Raw genomic sequence first — 21599 nt, forward strand, 5'->3', positions numbered from 1 at the left:
CAAATTTAATGACAGTTTTAAAAGCTATTTATGGGTGTAAAGAAGTGGAAGCGTGTGTAGCATTACTCATATTATTATATTCTTTACACAAAGCTTAACCGTCTTGAATCCACCACTTAGGTATGTCCTTGAATGGAATAAGATCCTCTCTGGTTCAAATCAACTGGAGAGTATCCAATTAATTATAATTGTGCTATGTGAAGTGTTCATAAATCATTAGAGTTATGGGTATTTTTTAATAAATGTTTATCTAATAGTTTATAAATACTTCACATTAGCTCAGCTAGCTCAGTTGTATAAGAGTTACGTTTGTAACTTTATTCAAAATCTTTTCTACGTATTGGGCCTCAACCCAATCAGTTCATACAACTGCACCCCCTCATCTAACTAAAATATCTAACATATAAAAAGGCCCAACCCCAACCTTAAGGATTTGTTATACATTTTCTCTTATGAAGGAAAAATCTTGTTATACATTTTCCCTATTATGAATAATGTTACACACACTATCAGTTTCTCACGCTCCTTTCTCTATACTCATAGGTGAGTTTAAAACTATTATTGAGTTAAAATTGAATAAAAATTCATCACAAATTCAGTAATTGTTTTAAAAGTCACTTATAAGTGAGAAAAAAAAATGGAAGTAGCATTATTCATACTATTATATCTCTTACACAAAGCTCAACAGTCTTTAATATCTATATTTATTCCTTTTTTTTTTTATTATTACTATTATCATTATCGCTTGGCTTTGAGTGAACATGTGATGCAAGTCAGTTTTATCTGTTTTGGTTAAATTTACACCTAACGAGTTTTATTAAAATGTCATATTTCAAGTTTTGGATATCGGATTTGAGCAAGTTTTGTGGCGTTGAAAAGATAATTCAGAGATCTACAAATTCACTTTTCACGAGATTTGGCTAATTTTGATGTTTACTAAGTCAAACGGGTTGCGAAGGGAAGATTGGAAAGCTGGATGAAAATAAAGGCTGGAATCCAAGAAGGAAAGACTTAATTGTTTTATTGGGGACTTTAATGAAGCTTTTATTCTAGCAAATCAAATAATCCAGCAATAAAATATATTTTATGTTATTATTTATGCTATTTAAATTAGGATTTTAATTGATTGTAATTTTTCCTTTATTATTCTAGAAATTTTCATAATAGGCTTCGGTTTACTTTTGGCTCGGAGTTTGCTTATTGTTATAAATAATGCAAACCTAATATCTAAGAGACAAAGTTTATGTATTTTGGTTAGTTTATCATTATGAAACGCTCAATAGTGATTTTCTATCGGACAAAGTTTTCTTTTAAATTGGGTTAGAGAAATATTTTTCAACATACTCTATAAAAGTGACATATGTCTCTTTTTTTTAATAACATGTGAGATGCATATGAGTTTTTAATAAAATTTACTCTAACTTTGTCTCTGCTATTAAAAAACCATGTACATCTCACATGTTCAATGGACACATGTCACTTTTATAGAGTAGATTGAAAGAAATTCTTCCAACCTAGTGAGGAAAACTTTGTCATTTTCTATTCATTTTTCCTTGATTTCTTAATAGAACCTTGGTTTAAGAAAAGTTGTAAATTGCTTGTTGTTTGTCTATTGCGAGCCCACTATGCCATCCTAACATGTAAAATCTCATATCCCATATGTCGAAATGAACCTTTTTATTAAACAAATAGAAAATGCTAGACGTGGAATCATCATTCTTGAAAAGGAAATTCTGAATCATTTCTTTTTTTTTTTTTTTGATAAACAGACTGATGTATTATTAATCAATGATCAAAAAATTTGTCATAACATCCCTCCAGTACAAATCACCTCTCCTTTAACAACAGAGCTAGGCTAAAAATCCTATCCCCATGATCCCGTTTTCTCCCTGGTAGATAACAGGCACTGGTGCGGGCCACCCTAAGGCTACCCAGCTCCATTACCCCCGCCAGGTTCTTCGAAAGCAGGATGGGATCTTACATGTTGACTCCTTGCTGCAGAGTAGAGGTTGAGTGCATCATTTGCTTGCTGTGCCAGGACGTTCGGATGAATAAACGGCCCCCCATGGACGAAATCATTTCGCCTATGCCACACTCGACGTGCTGTCCCTGCAAACAAACCGAGTTCATCTTCTTCACACACCTGGAATAAGGCCTCCACCACTTCCCTGAACGTGTAACCGTTGAAAGAGCTCTTCTGGAATTTCTTTAGACTTACACTCCACACATCCCTAGCAGATGGATAGTCCCACAAGATATGGAAGCTTGTCACATTGTCTAGTTCACAAATCGGGCACAATGCATCCCTTGTTATCTTCCTACGGCTGAGGTTTGCTTTGGTTGGGAGAATCTCTTTACAGGCTCTCCATAGGAAATTCTTCTCTGCGTTTGGGATTTTTAATCTCCACAACTTGCCCCATATCTCCTCTTTCTTCTCCATATGAGAGCTGCCCGCCCGCATCAGCCTCTCCTTGCGCATGGCTAAATGATAAGCACTCTTCACAGTGAAGAGGCCATTCTTTGTTTCTCGCCATATGACAACGTCCCGTCTGTGAATATTGATAGGAATTGACAGTATTGCCTCTACCTCTTCCGGAAAGAAAATGCTCTCTACTAAACCTTTTTTCCACCCCTGCAAGTCTCTGTCAATTAACTCCCCAACCTTTGCATCCTTTCCGAGCAGCCTAGGTAACGATTGAATTGCACAAGTGGATTGGCGAGGGATCCATTTATCCCCCCAAATTTGTGTACCTTCTCCATCACCTATCCTGCAAAAAAGTCCCTCTTTTAACAAGTCACATGCTCCCAATAGGCTCCTCCATGCATAGGAAGGTTTATATCCCAGTTTTGCCTCCAAGATTGAGTGATGGCTATAATATTTTGCCGATAAAATTCGGGATACCAAACTGTCCGGATACTGCCACAATCTCCAACACTGCTTGGCAAGTAAAGCCTTATTAAAGCTTCTAAAATCCCGAAACCCCATGCCTCCTTTGGACTTTGGTGTACCCATTTTATGCCAGCTCATCCAATGTATGCCTGAAGCTCCCCACCAAAACTGCTGCATAAGGGAATTTATCTTGGAGCATAGCGTGTTGGGAAGTCTAAACACGCTCATACAATAGGTTGGCATTGCTTGAATTACTGCCTTAAGCAATATTTCCCGCCCCGCCTGGGATAACAGTTTAAATTTCCAATCTTGCAATCTTTTCCACACCTTATCAATTATACCTTTAAATTCCTTCGTTCGGGACTTGCCCACCAAAGCTGGCAATCCGAGGTATGTATCATATCTCTGTGAGCTAGCAATTCCCGCAACCTCTAGAACTTTTTTCCTTTCATCCGCCGAGGTGTTATTGCTGAAGAAAATGGCCGTCTTGGCAATATTCAGTTTCTGACCCGATGCTACTTCATAAGTTTTGAGGAGGGTAGAAATACTCTGCCAATGAGCCACGTCTGCCTTGCAAAACAGTAGACTATCGTCAGCAAAAAATAAGTGATTAAGCCGAGGACCCCTTTTAGATGTGGGAACCCCTGCTAAAACACCATCTCTATCCGCCTTCAATAATAAAGAACTCAAGGCCTCTGCACAGATCAAAAATAGGTAGGGGGACATAGGGTCTCCTTGTCTAAGACCCCTAGAGGGAGTAATCCTTCCCGTAGGAATCCCATTCACCAAAACTGCATAGTGTGCCGTAGAAACACACATCATAACCAATTTAATCCATGAGGGAGTAAACCCCATTTTACTCATCACCGCCTCCAAAAACCCCCATTCAACCCTGTCGTAGGCCTTGCTCATGTCAATTTTAACCGCCATGTAGCCCTTTTTTCCCCGCATTCGGGAATGCATGGTATGAAGGGTTTCATATGCGGCTAAGATATTGTCTGAGATAAGACGTCCAGGAATAAAAGCACTCTGAAAAGGGGAAATGATTAAGGATAAAAATCCTTTAAGCCGATTAGCCAAAACCTTAGAAATAATTTTGTACAGTACATTGCACAAACTAATCGGTCTAAAGTCGGTGACACAAGAGGGATTTTTTTTCTTCGGAATGAGCGCTATATGCGTAGAATTTAAAGAATTATCAATAACAGCATTATTGAGGGAATAAAGTAGAGCTTTGCAAACCTCTGGGCCCACAATGTCCCAATTCTTCTGAAAAAATCCAGCATTGAAACCATCCGGGCCAGGGGCTTTTAAAGGAGCCATCTGGAAGAGAGCCTCTCTGATGTCTTCCTCCCCAAACGGTCTCATAAGCGACTCATTCATTTCCCCCGTCACCTTGACATCTATGGCACTCATCAAACTATCTTCGAGTGCAACACCTCCCGTGGAAAAAAGACTTGTAAAGTAATTTTCAAAAGTTCTCCCCACCTCCTCTTGAGTCTTCCATAAACCTCCATTTTCGTCTTGGATTTGATGAATATGATTTACCTTCCGTCGATGGCTTGCGCACGCATGGAAATATTTTGAGTTTTGATCTCCATGCTTAAGCCAGTCCGTTTTTGCACGTTGCCGCCACCTCATGTCCTCTTGTTCCGTAAGAATTTTTAATTCTTGTTGGAGTTCAAGAACTTGCCCCACGTCCGGCTCCCTATCGTCACCCTGTAATTCGGCTAGCCTAAGACGTTGTTGAGCCAAAAGTCGGGTGGGATTCCCCACTTCATCACGTTGCCATTGCTGTAGGGACTGTTTGCAAGCCATCATATTTCGCATTAAGTGTTGCCACGGGTCCGACGTGTTAGGCTGCCCCTTCCACGAATTCTTAATGACCTCCCTACATTTGTCATGCAGCTCCCATCCAGATTCGTATTTGAAGGTTCTGGGTCCCCTTCGAGCAACATATTGGCCCTTCAAACTCACACAGATTGGACAATGGTCTGACCAAACCGAGACGCCCACTGACACCTCCACACTTTGATACAATTCACACCAGCTCTGATTTGCCACTGCACGATCGAGCCGTTCTTTAGTAAATTCTGCCCCTGCACGACCATTATTCCATGTGAATTTTGGGCCCTTAAAGCCCAAATCCGCCAAACCACACACCTCCATTGTATTTTGAAAATTATCCATCAACCCCCTTTGACGACCATTCCCTCCAAATTTCTCCTCTAAGCAAATTATTTCGTTAAAATCACCAATACATAGCCACGGAGAGGGGTCCATCGTAGCAATGTATTTAAGTAACTTCCACCCTTCGGGTCTTTTATTTGGGTTGGGATGCCCATAGAATCCCGTAAGCTTCCATGGAGGTTCCGTCGGAGGAGAAACAATCTTTGCATTGATGTGCCGTCGACTGAAATTTTGGATTTCTAACCCAACTTCCACTCTCCATAAGAGTGCCAAACCACCACTTCTACCCACACTATCAACCACCATCATATGCTCAAATCCCATCTGTACCCGCACCCACTCCATCTTGTTTGCTCTCAGCTTAGTTTCCATTAAGAAAACTATATCGGGCTTCTTGTCCTTTACCAAACGGCAAAGTTCTCGAACTGTCCGAGGGTTCCCAAGCCCTCGGCAGTTCCAGCTTAAGCATATCATTGCGGTCGGCGGGGCTGGTTTCCAGCCGCCGCCAATCCCGAACCGTTTTTGTCGTTTGTAACCCTCCCTCCATTTAGCTGCACTATACATCCACCCTTTTGTCGCCCTTTTTTTACTTCATCCTCCATCCCTCCATTAAATTCCCTCATCTTTCTTTTGCCTAGACTTTCCCCCCTGTTTCCTCCATTGGGCTTCAACCTTTCAGTTTTTTTCCACGTGTCATCGCTAGCACGGCGAGTTATGTGAGTGTCATCATGAAGAGCGTTTTTCATTTTTTCTTCAACCTCTGCCATAGTAAAAAAATTATTACCAGAAGAGGATCTTTTTTCGCTTTCTCCCGCGCCCCTCCCCTCTACAAAAATACCCTTCTGCCCTCTACCAACCGCATCATTTTGAGATTTTTCTCCTCTACTTTCCCCTCTTACACCTTTCTGCCCGTGATTTCCTCCCTGAATTTCAGTGAACTGATTTCCTTCCCTCGCATCATCCACTTCCAGACCTCCAACATCTAGACGTGATTTTTTTGTGGAAGGAAAGTTTGACTCCGTGGATCTTTCCATTGATGGCTGCCTCCCCTGCTCCGCCGTTCTGGAAAACTCGCCGCCCATGTCGTCATTCACGTCCGGGCTTACTCTCGTTCTCCTTTTCCTGCTCGGAGAATACCGGTGACTCGACTCATTTTTGCCATATGCTCCTCTGTTCTCCCGCCGCGGTAGAAACTCGTCTCTTCTTTCCGGTTCCTGTCCAAACCGACCTCCGAAGGCCCTTTTCGGGGATGCCGCTCTAATCCAAGGGCCAAATTCAGTGGGGGCATTTTGTTTTCGAGCTTCGTTTCTCACCGGACAACCTGTAACCCCATGTTTGATCCTCCCGCAGCGAAAACAAAACTTGGGTAATCGTTCGTATTGAAACGATATCAGCATAGGCGACCCATTGATTTTGATTTTACGCCCTCTCGTTAATGGTTTGTTCAAATCAATATTGATTTTAACTCGCAAACATTCTCCCCAACCCATTCCGCCTTCGTCCACATCCACCTCTTCAACGTGTCCTATTGCCGACCCGATTTGGAGGCCTACATTAAGACTCATACATGCTAACGGGAGGTTTTGCATCCGGACCCAGAAAGCAGTTCTATCAAACCGGAATTTTGCTGGAGGTGTTAAGCCATCATAGTCTTCAATAGCAAAAAGATTACCTTCAAAAACCCATGGCCTCCCCTCCAATACCCTTTTCTTGTCTCTTTCATTCACAAAATCCACCAGAAACAGATTATCTCCGAGGATTTTGAACGAAGGTGTACCTGACGGTTTCCATATCCTCATCAGCGTGGTTCGGATGGTCTCCCTTCCCACCAGATGATCTGCGATTAATTTCCCCACCACGCATGTCTTTCCTCGCTTAGTCCCTTCCTCCCATGCATTGCTTTAGATTTCGACTTCCGTCCCCTCTACCTCCGATAGAGAAAAGTTCTCCCACATCCGGCTTAGGTCGTCTTCTGCTTGTGCTTCTTCCATCATCGATAAACAGATCAAATTACTCCCACAGCTATGCCTGGAATTGGCTGCTTGAGAAACAGTCCTTCTCCCCTAGGTTCTTAGACGCCTAGAGAGAAAACATCCATGAGTCTGCTCTTGAAGGCAAAACATTCTGAATCATTTCTCTTCTACTCTCTTATCCATTTTCCTCAAATGCTAGGCTGTAGGCTTGTATGTTTTGTTGTTATAATAAAATAACACCGTTTGACGGTTTGAGTTCTTTCAACGTTCTAGATGTGAGGCATCAAAAGACAGTATAGAACATTTACAAAAGATCCTGATTTGTGAGTTTTCAAGACCAAAAAAAAAAAAAAAAAAAAAAAAAGAAGAAGAAGGAGGTACACACACCAAAAAAAAAAAAAAACCTCTAATATTTTTTTATTTGAGATTTTCTAACTGGGAGTTGAGTTTTTATCGAAACAGAAAAGCGCATTGGGCTAAGTTGACAGTCAAGTGGGCTAGGCAGTTGTTAATACAGTTGGGTTGTTTTATAAAGAGTGGCCTGCGATACTGGGCTTCTTATTTAGAACCTGTGTAATGAAATGTTAGTCTTGGTTAACTTAGGCTCCGTTTGTTTTGGAATAAAATAGTTTTTGAAAAACATTTTTCGTATTTTTTGTATTTGGTGTGACTAAAAATAATAGTCAACGAAAAATATTTTTAATTTTATAGAAAAAAAAAAAAAAAAAACCTTCTTTAGTTTCCGTAAATTGGTTTCACTTTTTTACACTGTAAACTATTTTTTGAGTTTAAGCTTCTAAATGTCAAATTGACGGACCCAGTCAAGACTTCAATGAGACCCAACTGGGCCATTGCAAGGACTTCACCAGAACACCATTGAGACCCAGTCGAGACACCGTCAGGACCTAGTTGAGTCACTACCAAGACCCAATAAGAACCTGCAGAAACTTGATCGAGACATTATCATAATTTAAATTTTAATATGATTGAAAGACTATATATATAATATTTGTGATTTTCCATATGCTCCAAATGCCAAAAAAATGTTTTTAAAGAAATATTTTTTAAGAAAATATCTTCCACTCAAAACATTTTACTTTGAAACATACAAAGTCTTAGTTTATAGTTCATAGTAGATGGAGGTTGGCCAAATCTTCGAAATTGGCCAATTACTTGTAATCCGCTCATTTATACAATACAATTACATTCAGTCCATTGTTCTAATTTCTAACAATTTGTTCATTCATTCAAAACAACAATCATCTTCATTTCATTCAAAATCTACCATCATCACCAAATATATATTAGAAAACCAGAAATTAGTAACAGACTTGTTACAGGTAACCCTTGAAATATCGATTTTCTCATTTAATCAATTAAATTATCATCATGGTGAAAAACGCACGAATAATATATATATACCACAATTTTATAAACATTTTCTCTGATTTTCTATTAAAAAAAATATAGTTCTTAAATAAAATAAAATACGATAACAGCTAATTAATCTTAATATTAATTTTAAATATCTTAATCATAATTTAAAGTAATATATTCTTAATGAATCGAAAAACTATTCCAATTCAACCTAACTAACCCTAATTTATTCCTATCATCATCAACAGAAGAGAAAACGCGTTGGTGATATGCATTAAAGGAAGGATGACAATTGACAAACTTCCCGGCAGGGCCCACAATAAACAGTATATACTATATAATACATGTGCTAAATATACTCATCCTTTTCCTACGGCAATTGAGTTTATAAAATTGACTTATACTTGCATTAAGGTGATGGTTTAATCGCCTAATAAAGCAGAGGTCACTAGTTCGAATTTTTCCTCCTCTTATACAGACATGTAAAAGAAAAGAAAAGAAAAGAAAAGAAAAGAAAAAAAAAAAAAAAAAAAAAAAAGTAGTAGCTCAATGACCTATGAAAATATTTAAGTGGTTATGGCATGTACTAAGATATGTGCATGATTAATATTAGTCTCATTGGATTCTCATTAACTCTTTGTTTGGCTAGGTCATGTTATGGTTCAGTCGAAATTATAGGAGTGTTTGCTGTTCTCATCATCAAGGTCCCTTACCATCTAGGGCCCCCGTATGCTACTCTCAACACATAGATGCTAAGAATATAATGTAGAACTTTAAACTTTATCTTATTTTTTCTATTTAAAATCTTTTGTGTTATTTTATTATTTCTGCTTTTATCTTATTTTTTCTATTTAATTATAAATTTATTTATGGTATTAGCACTTTTTCGGCTAACGCTAATAACCAATCTTGGTCCGTTAATTTCTTCATAGTCAATACTTTTGCAACTCTTCTTACTAGAGGATGTGATCATCCTCCACCCATTACCGGTCAACCACCGCCACTCCTTGCCTTGGCCAGAAGTCCACCACCCAACGCTGTCGACGCCCTCCACCATTCGTGAACGGCCTAGTAACACTATCTCAACTAGCCTCATCTCCCTTAGCCTCTGGTGTCAAATGGTCCTTGTCGACGAATCCATTGTCAACTTTGTCTTTTCTGGCAAATCTTGTTACAGACTTCTCAGGCAGATCAGCGCCCAAAGGCTTAGCCCAATCCGATCTACCCCAAATCTTGAGACATTGGTGCTGCACCCCCGACGGACATCTACATCATCCCTACAGCAAGGCCACGTTCTCATACAATTCAGTGGCAAGTCGCCAAAGGCGTGGAGTTCTTTATTTTTTGAGTTCATCATCGCAAAAGAAGAAGCAAACTCTTTGGGTTCAGGGTTAGAGTTATTTTTTGAGTTCATCATCGCAAAAGAAGAAACAAACTCTTTGGGTTTAGGTTTAGAGCAACCGATATTTCAAATGAGGCGCATTTAACTCCAGCCATTCATCTTGCAAGAACATGCATTCATCTTGCAAGAACATGTTAAGAATAGAAGTACTTTTGATTAATTTGGATTTGATTTGTAATTAATTATCCTTAATTTAAGAGATTTGTTTTATATTTGAAATTATGCTAAACCTCTATAAATAAAGTCATGAACTCAAATCATATATTAAGGAATAAGAATATAATGTAGACCTTTGAGTTTTATCCTATTGACGTAGGTCATAGACTGTACCACGTAGAATCTTTTTTATTATTTTATTATTTTCGCCTTTATCTTATTTTTCTATTTAATTATGAATTTCTTTAGGTGCTATTTTGGTAATTTAGTTGCTATTATGGTTAAACAGTACAAGCATCACATTTTAGAAGGTGACGCGACGCTTGGCCCAAAGAGACACAATTTAGTGTCGTTTTCACTGTTCAAACGACTCTATTTTTGAATTCAAACCCTATGTTTGAAGTCTTTTACCAAGAACCACTATTCAAACATCACTAAATCAATAGTGATGATTTTTGGACTTAAAACGTCATCTTTCAAGGGTCATTATATATGTAGTGCATACTTGAAGAGGAATCACAATTCAAAGATCATAACTCAGCCTTTTTGAGGCCTTGAATAGTTAAAACAAATATGAAGTTGGTTTGGTGAAAAGTCTTTCAACCAAATCAATTTGGTGACTACTCCTTTCCCCCTTCCCCTCTTTGCTTAGGAAAAAAAAAAAATCAATTTGGTGACTACACTAAATAATAAATAAATAAATAAGAAGAAGAAAATAAAGTTGGTGACGGTGAAACGTTAAAACCAAAAACATAGCCATCTGGCCGGCTTTAGAAAACGGAGCGCAAGTCTTAATTTAAACAAGCATTTTTGTCACCAAACAACAAAAATACAGCCTTTTCTTTCAAATCCATACGCTCTATGGTTAAGGCTCACCTTAAAAGCCTGGCATGACTCGGCTACTGCCCCTGAAGTTTAGACCCCTCCACCCCAAGGCTTCTTCAAAGCAAATTTTGATGTTTCCATTCTCCCCTGTTCAGTGTTGCAGCCCTGGTCCTTAGTGACCACACAAGTCTCAATAAGTCTCATCATGGCTGCCTGTACCAAGAAGTTACCTCACCTGGATGCCACGATTGGGGAAGCCAATGCTGCCCTTCTGGCAGTTAGTTTCGCTGCCCACTTTGGTTGTTCTTCTATTCTCCTTGAAGGGAATTATTCTTAGCTCTGCATTCTTACCATCAACAAAAATCATCTCCTCAGATTGGTTGCGCCCCCTGTGATAACTGATTTTCGCTTGCATCTCTTGCACTTTGTTTGTTGGACTGCATCAAAAGTTTTAAGATGTGCTAACTTGAGAGCATACTTGGTTGCCAAACAACCTACGTCCCACAATGTGTTTGGAAGAAGTCTTGCTAGTTCCCCAACAGTAGCAACAACAATAAAAACAATAAACCTATAAACGGCACATTTTGGAGAAATCATAACAGGTCATCATCTTCCTCTTCGTCTAACCTAAAAAGCCTAAAACAATGAAAAAAAAAAAAAAGACGTCATTAGATGCCGCGTGAGTCGTTTGCCCCTATTTGATGACTGAGTGACAATTGCACCTGATGAGTGCTTAAGAGTGGGCAACCGAGGCATTTGAAAAATTTTATACTTGAGGAAGAGAAATTGTTGTCTCGACCCCCCTTCCCTCTGCCCTTGAGTAAATCCATGTACCTGCAACAATTATAAAAGCCAGAGGAGCCCATATGACAAAAAATAACCAACAAGTAAATCCTTATGATTATTAAAATAAATTTAAAAAAAAAAAAAAAAAATTCTCTCTCCTCTCTCCTCTAATGAGTCATGTTTCATAATTCTTTCTCATCTCTCCTATCATATATATAATATAATTAAAAAAAAAATAAATATTTTAATGATATAGAAAATGATTAAGGAAAAGTATTAGGGTGTATTTTGACATAAGAAAGCAAAAAGTAATTTGGATCCTTAAATGTAAAGAAATGACGAAGAAGCTGCTTAGAATGTTATTAGTCTCTTTCTTCAACCAAAAAAATACCCCCACTTTTTTTTTTCTTCACAGTTCCTTGACAGAAAAGAACAAAAAATGGATTTACTATCTCTCAATTTTCTCTCAAAATGCCTCTCAATTTTCTCATTCTCAAACACCAAACCGAATGACGATTTTTGATTTGACTCTACTAATCCCATTTCTTATTAACCGTTTCAGTCTCAAATAAGCTATTATAACTGGGACTAGAGAGAAACAGAGCAAGAGGACGAGTCCGAGAGATCGAGTTTTCAGGTTTGAGCTGTTGATGCTATGGGTGCCCTTCTGCCAAAGTAATGATTTTTCTCTTTTAATTGTTCTAATTTGGGATTTCAATTTAGAGTTTAATTTGGCGATTTCCATTGTAGTTTAAATTTTTGCTTCGAATCGGTTCTTATAGCTGAGATTTTCCACAATTTTTTTTTTTTTTTTTGAGTAAATTTATGTGGTTGCAAGCAGTGTTGGAAAGCAGGGGATTACGAGATCACTGACAGGGGCGATGCTGCTTCGACTTCTGGTAATTGTTAGAGCATGCATTGTTTTTCTTTGATAATTATTCCTTCTTGTTTTTTCTTTCTTTCTTTGTTTTCTTTTTGTTTTTACTCTTTGCATGTCTGTGGTAGGATTAACATTTAATGCTTCTTCCCCCTTTTTTTTTTCTTTTTTTTTTTTTTTGAACAAGAATCATGTTGTTACTGCATGTGGAAGTACTAACAAAAAATAAAAAAGAAAAAGAAGATACTTGGAACTGTTTGATTGTTTTTCTTTTAGCATTCTTTGTAGTGGATTGTCTTACAGTTATATATTGAATGAATATGAGCGGGTACTGGAATTAATAAGGAGCCAGTAAGAGAAAATATATGCATTTTTTGGGGCCATTAGGTCTTATAACAACAAATCAAATCTATTGTGATTATTTTTCAATTTAAATGTGTTTCTTTGTCAAAAAAACTAGTTCTTGACATTCTACATTATCAATGTTCATAAATTCTACAAGTCATATGGAGTTACAAATTATTGTTTTTCTAATTATTATGGTTATGAGTTTCTTGTAATTTATATTTAGTTCACCTGTTTGGGCAGTCATTGACATAATCTAACAAAAAGAAAAACTTGATTTATTGGAGGAAATCAAATGTTTGTATAACAATTTTTAAATATATTTCAATTTTTGTTGCAGCAGGCATAGATCAATGCCTACATTCAAATGCGACCTGCCATAAATGGGCTCTGGGAGGTAAGTAGTCAATATGTTCTTTCCTTTTCTTTTCTTTTTGGTTTTTGTTCTGTTTTTTCCTCCAAAATAATTGTGTTATTTATAAAAGAATATATTATTGACTGTGGGTCTTAATTGCACGAGTTTTGCGGAGCTTCTAGACAACTATTTGGATGAGGTATACCTACACTTTTCTTAACTTCCAAAATGTTAAGAATCATTAGATGCATTAATTTTCATCTTTTCATTTTTTTTCTCGTCTTTTACGTGGCAGGTCTGTAATGGAGCTACATATGTTTATGTATATGTTCTTGAAAACATGAAAGATGGTACGAAAATGTTGCAAGTTGATGGTAGGTAGCTTTATTGTTTTGCCTTCTATTCAATTATTGTTTTCTGGAAATTTCTTTATTTATTGTCCTTGTCTTTCTTATTATTATGATTTTCGAATATTGAATATTTTTTTGAAAGATCAATTTAGCTCCTCAGAGGATTTTCGGATATTGAAGATCGGCCAAATTGAAGATACTCTGATTTGGGTATTTAACCGTGGTAAGTTTCTTGTGCATAGTTTGAGTTTATGAGGGATTGACCTAGGGTGTAAAGGCAGGGCTGTTCTGATGGCCAAACTATGGGTTTTCATTGGCTACAGATATATCAGGATACTAGCAAAGGCTCTTGACAAACATTTTGGTGCTAGATTGTTGATTGTCGATTATCTTTTGTTGCCTGATTTAAGCTTCTTTAATGTCTAAAAGCTTATTTGAGATTGCATTTGAGAAATAGAGTTTTTAAGTCAAAAAAAGCTTTTGAATAAAAGCTTCATTTTAAAGTTTTTGCCATTTTTAAACTTTTCGGACCCTTAAAAGCGCTTTTAATTTTTTTACCAAACAAGTAATTTTTTCTTCAAACAGACTTTTTAAGTGTTAAATGCACTTTTAGGCGTCTCAAATGCAATCCCAAGCAGGCTTTAAATCTTTTTTGCTTTTAAAGTAGAAATTTATCTTTGTTTTCTAGGAATTTTATTACTAATTTCTTCCAACACAACAATTGTTTTCATATTTTGGTTAACATAAGCTCTAGGTTGAACTGCAGATTTCTAGTTTCGAAAGCATCTTAATACAAGGTTGCTCAATTACTGTTTAGGTAGTACTTATCCCAAAAAAAAAATTAAAAAAATTGTTGTTTTAGTCTGTGAATGATTGCTTGCTCAATTGCATGACAACAAGGTTGTTCAATTAATTGCATAAGTTACTGTGTGTGATTCCTCTTCCTTCTAACTGATGGCAAAGGTTTTTTTTTTTTTTTTTAATCCAAAATATGAGGTTGTCATAATTTTACTTTACTGGTAATAGGATAACATCATAGATATGGAAAGCACCGCAAAGCTTTCTTCTGAACACGAGTTCATTATTCAGCTAGGAATTATGCCGCTTGAAGTTCACGAAGGACTAGGGCATAGATTTAATATTACTTGTTCACCACGCACCAAATGGAAATGAATAAATTTATGTTTTCACAATGAGATTGGAAATTGGTATTTTTTGGAGCTGCACTTGATATCAACAAATCTCACCTAAAGAGACATAAATTTTTACTATATAGAGTATTGATTTGTCTTCCTATATCAGTAGATTAAGAACAAAATCATATGCTTGCTTTTGTAGTTCAAATATGTTTGTACATTATATCTAATCACTTTTGTAATATTTTCCTATCATATCACTTATGTAAGAATTTAAATGTGCCCATGTAAGGATTTAGATATTAAATTTTGCTAAAAATAATTTTTATATATGATATTGAATTTTTAATGCTAAATATTACATAGATATATTTTATATTATCAAACACAGGAAATCAAGTACGTGCGTCCCTACTAGTTTTAAAAAAAGGCTGAACCAAAAGGAATTTTCTCAACAATGCTTATTATTCAACAGTGAACAGTGGCTTATTTTGAGCCCTATTATGTGTTGTAATGTACATCCATGATTTTATATTACTTCATAACAAAAAAAGATCAAATCTTAGCAAATTGTTGCCGTGAACTTCGATCAAGCTCTTATGTTAGAACACCTCTCTCTGCCTCAGTAGTTGTTCCTTCATTTCAACAAAGAAAAATGTAAAGAAAGACAAAAGAAACAAATAAAGCAATATGAAATTCAAGACCGGCTTTGGATCTCTCCCTCCCTTTTGGTTGAATCCAAATTCACTTTGTAACAAATATAAATAAATAAATAAAATCACTCCTTGATTACAGAATTGAAGTCTAAACTGGTATGCCCAATTGAAACACTTACATTATTATAACCAAAGCTAGCGCCTCTGTCCCATATATTTGACTGCCCTGCACAAACTTAAACAAATCAAGAAGCAAATGCTAGAGCTGGTCTTATTACATAACCGGTAATTAACAAGATATTCTCTCTTCTCCTCAATTCATGACACAAAGCCATGGCAAAATTGTCATCTAACATCCGTGTGATATTCAACATCTCTTTCTCTTCCTCTCCACCATCAACAGTGAGTAATCAGTAACCATTAATCAACGAACCTAAAAAGTAATAATCAGGAGTTGATTTATTGAATTTTTTTTTTTTGTTTTGCACCATAAAATAAATTATATTAAGTTCAGCTTAGGAGGAAAAAGAAAAAAGAAAAATCTTCAACTACCAAACAGTCTGTACTCTGTACTACCATCGTATATCTCTGTTAGCAAACCCCATAAAGAATTTCTCTGTACATCTCTGTCATAAGCTAAAGAATTTCACTGTACTGTTAGCCACCAATAAATAAGGAAAGAATGAAAGATCTAAGCGTTCAAAGCCAGGAAGGAACACATAGGTAGCGCAGAAATGGAAAGAATATATATATATTGAAGTGGAGGATTATTTCAAATATATATGTTAACGTTCTTCATATACTGCTCAACACTTTGAAAATAAAATTAGGGGTTGGAGAGAAATATCCACTCATCTCTAATAAATCCAAAATCATGTAAAACGAACCTTCAAATTTGGTCTATCCCTACTCCCACTAGGAAGTTGGAAAAAGGACCGTTATCATCACCATGTTGACTATCAAGTCTTCCTGAAGTTTCTATCTAATCCTTTTAAATCAAAATACAAAAACACTTCCTAAAAAGCATTATCACAAAGTAACATTACATGCCATTTTTGTGTACTTGAAAGTTGATATATAACTTTTAAAATTATTATTGAATTTGTGATAAATTACTATTAATTTTAATTTAATAATATTAAATTCCTAGAATACAAAGTGATACTTCAAAAATTGATATTGGTTGTGAGTGCCTTCAAAACACTGCTTAATGTCTCAATCACTCGGGGCATTTTGACTTTGATTAAAAATTGGTTTTATAGTCCTTATAAAAAAATTGATAGCCCTTAAAACAATTCAAAAAAATTGGGTTTATAGCCCTTATAAACAAAAATTTATCACAAAAACAGGGTTAAAGTAAAAAAAATTGACTTTGGTTGTGAGTGCCCCTCAAAACACTTCTTTGATTAAAGTCAAAGAATGATATCAATTTATCACATCGTCGGCGCTCTGGTTGTGAGCGCCCCATGATCCATTGGACCATTGCTTAATGTCTTGAAGAACGCTTGCTACCGTAAGAATGATATGTAAGGTGCGGTGGTGGCCATTGACTTCAATCTCCATTCCCATTCTAAATATTAAATTTCATTCATATTGGTTGTGAAATCATCCTAACTAATGTTGCTGAAGATACAAGAGACTCCCAAATACACGTAGAATGGGTTTGAATAGGTTTATAACAAAATATATGCGGAATTAAAAATTACAAGCATCAAACATCATTCACCAAAATATATGTAAAGCGATAAAGCATGAACACAAGTAATTTTGGTGGCGAAGTGGAAACCAAGAAAAACCTCTTCAAGGAAAAACAACTATGGGGCAGCCAACCCAGAAATATCACTATTAGACAAATTATCAAGAAATTACAGACACGGGACACTTACAACCCTTTACAAGTTATTGGCTTGATAAGAATTGATAAGCCTCCAATTTGTCTTCCTAGCTCACAATCCTCTTCAAGTGATACTCATTTATCGGACCATTCCGATAGACTTATTCTTCTCCAAAGTTGATTACACAATACAAGTGATCAACAAACAAACAACACTTGCTATCACACAATAGCAATTACTCCAAGAGAGTTATGGCTCTAAGGCACATGACAAAATCTCTCTTAATGCACAATGAAACAAACTCAAGCACTAAGGCTTTTCTCTCAAGTTGAGCTTATACTCTCGGTAGTTTGCTTGATAAAAACAAGTGCCCAAGTACCATATAAATAGGCTCACAAGAATAGGGCAAGGTCAGCATAAAAATAAAAAATAAAAAACAATATTAGGGCTGGCAATTTTGACACGACCCGACAACTCGACACGAACATGACACGAAATTACCGGGTTTGGGTCATAAACGGATCAACCTGTTTATGACCCATTTATTTTGCTCTTGACGAGTCACACCACGGGTGACCCGCCAGACACGATTATTTTTTTATTTTTTTTTTTTTTGGTTTACCCTTCACGGGTTTGACCCGTTTATGACCCAACTCATCACTTTCATTTTCCAAAAAAAAAAAAAACTAAAACTAAACGGGTTAAGCAGGTCATGTCGGGTGATCCACAAAATTATCGTGTCGTGTTCGGGTTTGATGGAGCCGACCCGATAGCTAAACGGGTCGTGTTTGATTTTACCATAAACGGGTCACAAGTCGTAAAATGGTCGACCCGCCGACCCGTTTTGTCACCTTTAAACAATATAAGCAGGTTGTATAGCTCCTAGAAGAACGCTTGCTATAGTAAGGATGAATGAAATTTCGCATTTTCGTGATTCGGAACGACTGGAAATTCGAATTTCTTTTTTTGACTAGCTTGGAAAGTCTCATATTTATCACATTCATATTTTTTTGGACGAAAATCAAACATTTGGACTCGTGTTTTTTCTTGCTTTCCTGCATCCTAGAAGAACGCTTGCTATAGTAAGTATGAATGGAATTTCACATTTTCATGACCCGGATCGACTAGAAGTTCGAATTTCTTTTTTTGACTAACTCTGAAAGTCCAATATTTATCTCATTCATATTGCATCGGCCGAAAATCGGACATTTGGACTCGTGTTTTTTCTTGCTTTCCCAGCTCTTAGAAGAACACTTGTTACCATAAGGATGAATGAAATGTCGCATTTTCGTGACCCGAAAATTCGAATTTCTTTTTTTGACTAGCTTGGAAAGTCTGATATTTATCTCATTCATATTGCATCAGCCGAAAATTGGACATTTGGACTCGAGTTTTTTCTTGCTTTCCTAGCTCCTAGAAGAACGCTTGCTACCGTAAGAATGAATGAAATTTCTCATTTACGTCACGGAATGACCGGAAATTCGAATTTCTTTTTTTGACTAGCTCGAAAAGTCCAATATTTATCTCATTCATATTGCGTTGATCGAAAATTGGACATTTGGACTCGTGTTTTTCTTGCTTTCCTAGCTCCTAGAAGAACGCTTGCTACCATAAGAATGAATGAAATTTCTCATTTACGTCACGGAACGACCGAAAATTCGAATTTCTTTTTTTGACTAGCTCGGAAAGTCCGATGTTTATCTAATTCATATTTTTTCGGACGAAAATCGGACATTTGAACTCTTTTTTTTCTTGCTTTCCTACATCCCAGAAGAACGCTTGCTATAGTAAGGATGTTCGGTTAACCACCTAGTGGTTAGCGGAGGCAGTTAGTAATATTTTCTAACCGCCTAGGTGGTTGCGGTTAGCGGTTTTAGCCACTAACCACTAACTACAACCGGCTTTTCACCCAAAAATCTGCCTCACTCCTAAACTTTATACGGTATAGGAGTAAAGTAATGTAGTAGGAAAATAGCTTTACGACTTGGAGCCTGTTTAGGCAGGCACCAAGGGTTTGTTTGGGCAAAGGCAATTAATGACCCGATAATATTCTTTCAAAAAAAAAAAATCAACATTTTTATTTTTTTTATTAAATAAATCACTTTTATTATTATTCAAATAAAAAATTCAATACAAAACTTTTTTTTTCATACCAAATATATATTTTTTTTTCACCTTGATCAATTTTTGCAACTTTAAAAAATGACAGAATTTTCTTTCGAACTAGTTTGGAGAAAAATTTTTTCAATCTAACTCAATAAGTGTCAAATATCATCACTCACATATTTCTTTAATATTTTAACGGTCATTAATTGCATTTTGTTAATCTAAGAACCTAAAACATTAAATTTTTAAAAACTCAAAAATATTAAATGAAATTTGTGGGTAGTTTCAAACAAAATTTCTCTAAACGAATTTTTAAAAAAATTGTGTCCAAAAGCCTCGCCACGTGATTCACAACAGATCTCATAAAAAGCCACGATCAGTCGATCACGATCAGGCACGGATCACACTATCCCTAATCTCTCAATGCTATATATTTACTTAATTCCTTCCTTCACTATGTCTCTACGTACAGCCCTTTGTTTTCCCTCTCATTGAACGGCTAAACCATGGCCACCATTACCAAGCAACAGAAAACACCCCACGTAGCCATTGTGCCCACTCCAGGGATTGGCCATCTCGTCCCACTCGTTGAGCTCGCAAAGCGACTCGTCCTCCACCACAATTTCCTGGTCACCTTACTCATCCCCACAGATGGTTCACCCATGATACAACACAAAGCCTTACTTGAAGCCCTACCCAACTCCATATCCTCCATATTTCTTCCTCCCGTCAGCCTTGACGACCTCCCCGAGGACGTCAAGATCGAGACCCGGATCGCACTCACCTTGACTCGGTCCCTCCCTGCCCTACGAGACTCTTTCAAGGTCTTAGCCGAGTCAACTCGACTAGTAGCCTTGGTGGTTGATTTATTTGCTTTGGAGGTGTTCGATGTGGCTAAAGAATTCGGTATTTCTTCCTACATTTTTTTTCCCTACAATCGCCATGGCTTTGTCGTTCGTCTTTCACTTACCAGAGCTTGATGAAACATACACTTGTGAGTTCAGAGACTTGCCTGAACCGATCAAATTACCCGGTTGTGTGCCGATCCACGGGTCCGATCTAGCGGACGGATTTCAAGATAGAAAGAATGAGGTATATAAAGCGATTCTACAAATGGCCAAACAATATCCTCTTGCTGCTAGAATTATGGTTAATAGCTTTCTGGATTTGGAACCGGGTTGTTTTAAAGCTTTGATGGAAGGAAAAGAGGGCTGGCCACCTGTTTACCCAGTTGGACCGCTTGTTCAGTCCGGTTCAGACATGAATGCGGTTGAAGGTTCCGAGTGTTTGAGGTGGTTGGATAAGCAGCCAAATAGTTCAGTGTTATTCGTTTCATTTGGTAGCGGTGGGACGCTTTCACATGAGCAGCTAAATGAATTGGCCTTAGGACTTGAAATGAGTGGGCAAAGATTTCTTTGGGTTGTGAGGAGCCCACATGAGAAAGCTGCCAATGCAAATTACTTCAGTGTACAAAGCATTAAGGATCCTTTTCCTTTTCTTCCTGACGGGTTCTTGGAGAGGACAAAAGAAGTGGGTCTAGTGGTGTCCTCTTGGGCTCCTCAGGTGCAGATCCTAAAGCATGCCTCCACCGGCGGCTTCCTGTTCCACTGTGGGTGGAATTCAACCCTGGAGAGCATGTTGCACGGCGTGCCGTTGATTGCTTTGCCACTATACGCGGATCAAAGGGTGAGCTCTGTACTGCTAGCTGATGATTTGAAGGTTGCTTTTAGGGTCAAAGTCAATGACAAAGGCCTGGTGGGACACAAAGATATTGCAAACTACGCAAGAGGGATAATCGAGGGAGAAGAAGGAAAATTGCTAAAGAGCAAAATGAAAGAACTAAAGAATGCGGCTGAAAGGGCTTTGAGCCAAGATGGGTCGTCAACAAAATCACTGGCGGAGGTGGCTCAGATATGGAAGAGTCACAAAGAATGATAAGAAATCATTCCTGAAAGTACGTGGTTTATTTCGGTCTGCTTTTCAGAGTTCTTCCTTTTATTGTTGAGTTCTTCTTCTTTAGACTTTAGTTTAGTTTTAGTGAGTGTTGTATTCTGGTTTATGCAAATCTGTTTCAGCTGGTTGTTTTGACTAAATGGTGTGTCTCGTATTCTTGAGTTTTGGTAGTAAAATTTACTTATTTATTAAATAAAAATAAATAAAGGAAGCTTTTGTAATATACAAAAATAATAAATAAGTTCTGTATCCAACTTGCCAGAGTATTGAGTGGTGGAAGTAAGTGCCAACCACCCAACCATCTCCCTTTAAAAAAACAAAAAAAAAAAAAACAACATTCACTCACCCGCAAATTATTTGTGTTAGTTTCTTAGGGAAAGTCTACAC

At 37.1% G+C, this 21599-nt stretch overlaps 1 long non-coding RNA gene and 1 pseudogene across 1 annotated transcript; one reads left to right on the forward strand and one right to left on the reverse strand.

The window, feature by feature from the left end:
• Positions 1 to 10726: 10726 nt before the first annotated feature.
• Positions 10727 to 11694, reverse strand: LOC132185044 (uncharacterized). The gene is made up of 2 exons (XR_009440612.2): positions 11536 to 11694; positions 10727 to 11449 (listed from the first exon to the last, which is right to left on the reverse strand). It is a non-coding gene; the product is annotated as an uncharacterized LOC132185044 (long non-coding RNA).
• An 8045-nt stretch (positions 11695 to 19739) lies between these two features.
• On the forward strand, positions 19740 to 21394 carry LOC132184968 (hydroquinone glucosyltransferase pseudogene; annotated as a pseudogene).
• Positions 21395 to 21599: the final 205 nt, after the last annotated feature.

The sequence above is a fragment of the Corylus avellana genome, chromosome 7 (assembly GCF_965113065.1).
Source record: "Corylus avellana chromosome 7, dhCorAvel1.hap1.2, whole genome shotgun sequence".
In the NCBI taxonomy this organism is placed as follows: Eukaryota; Viridiplantae; Streptophyta; class Magnoliopsida; order Fagales; family Betulaceae; genus Corylus; species Corylus avellana.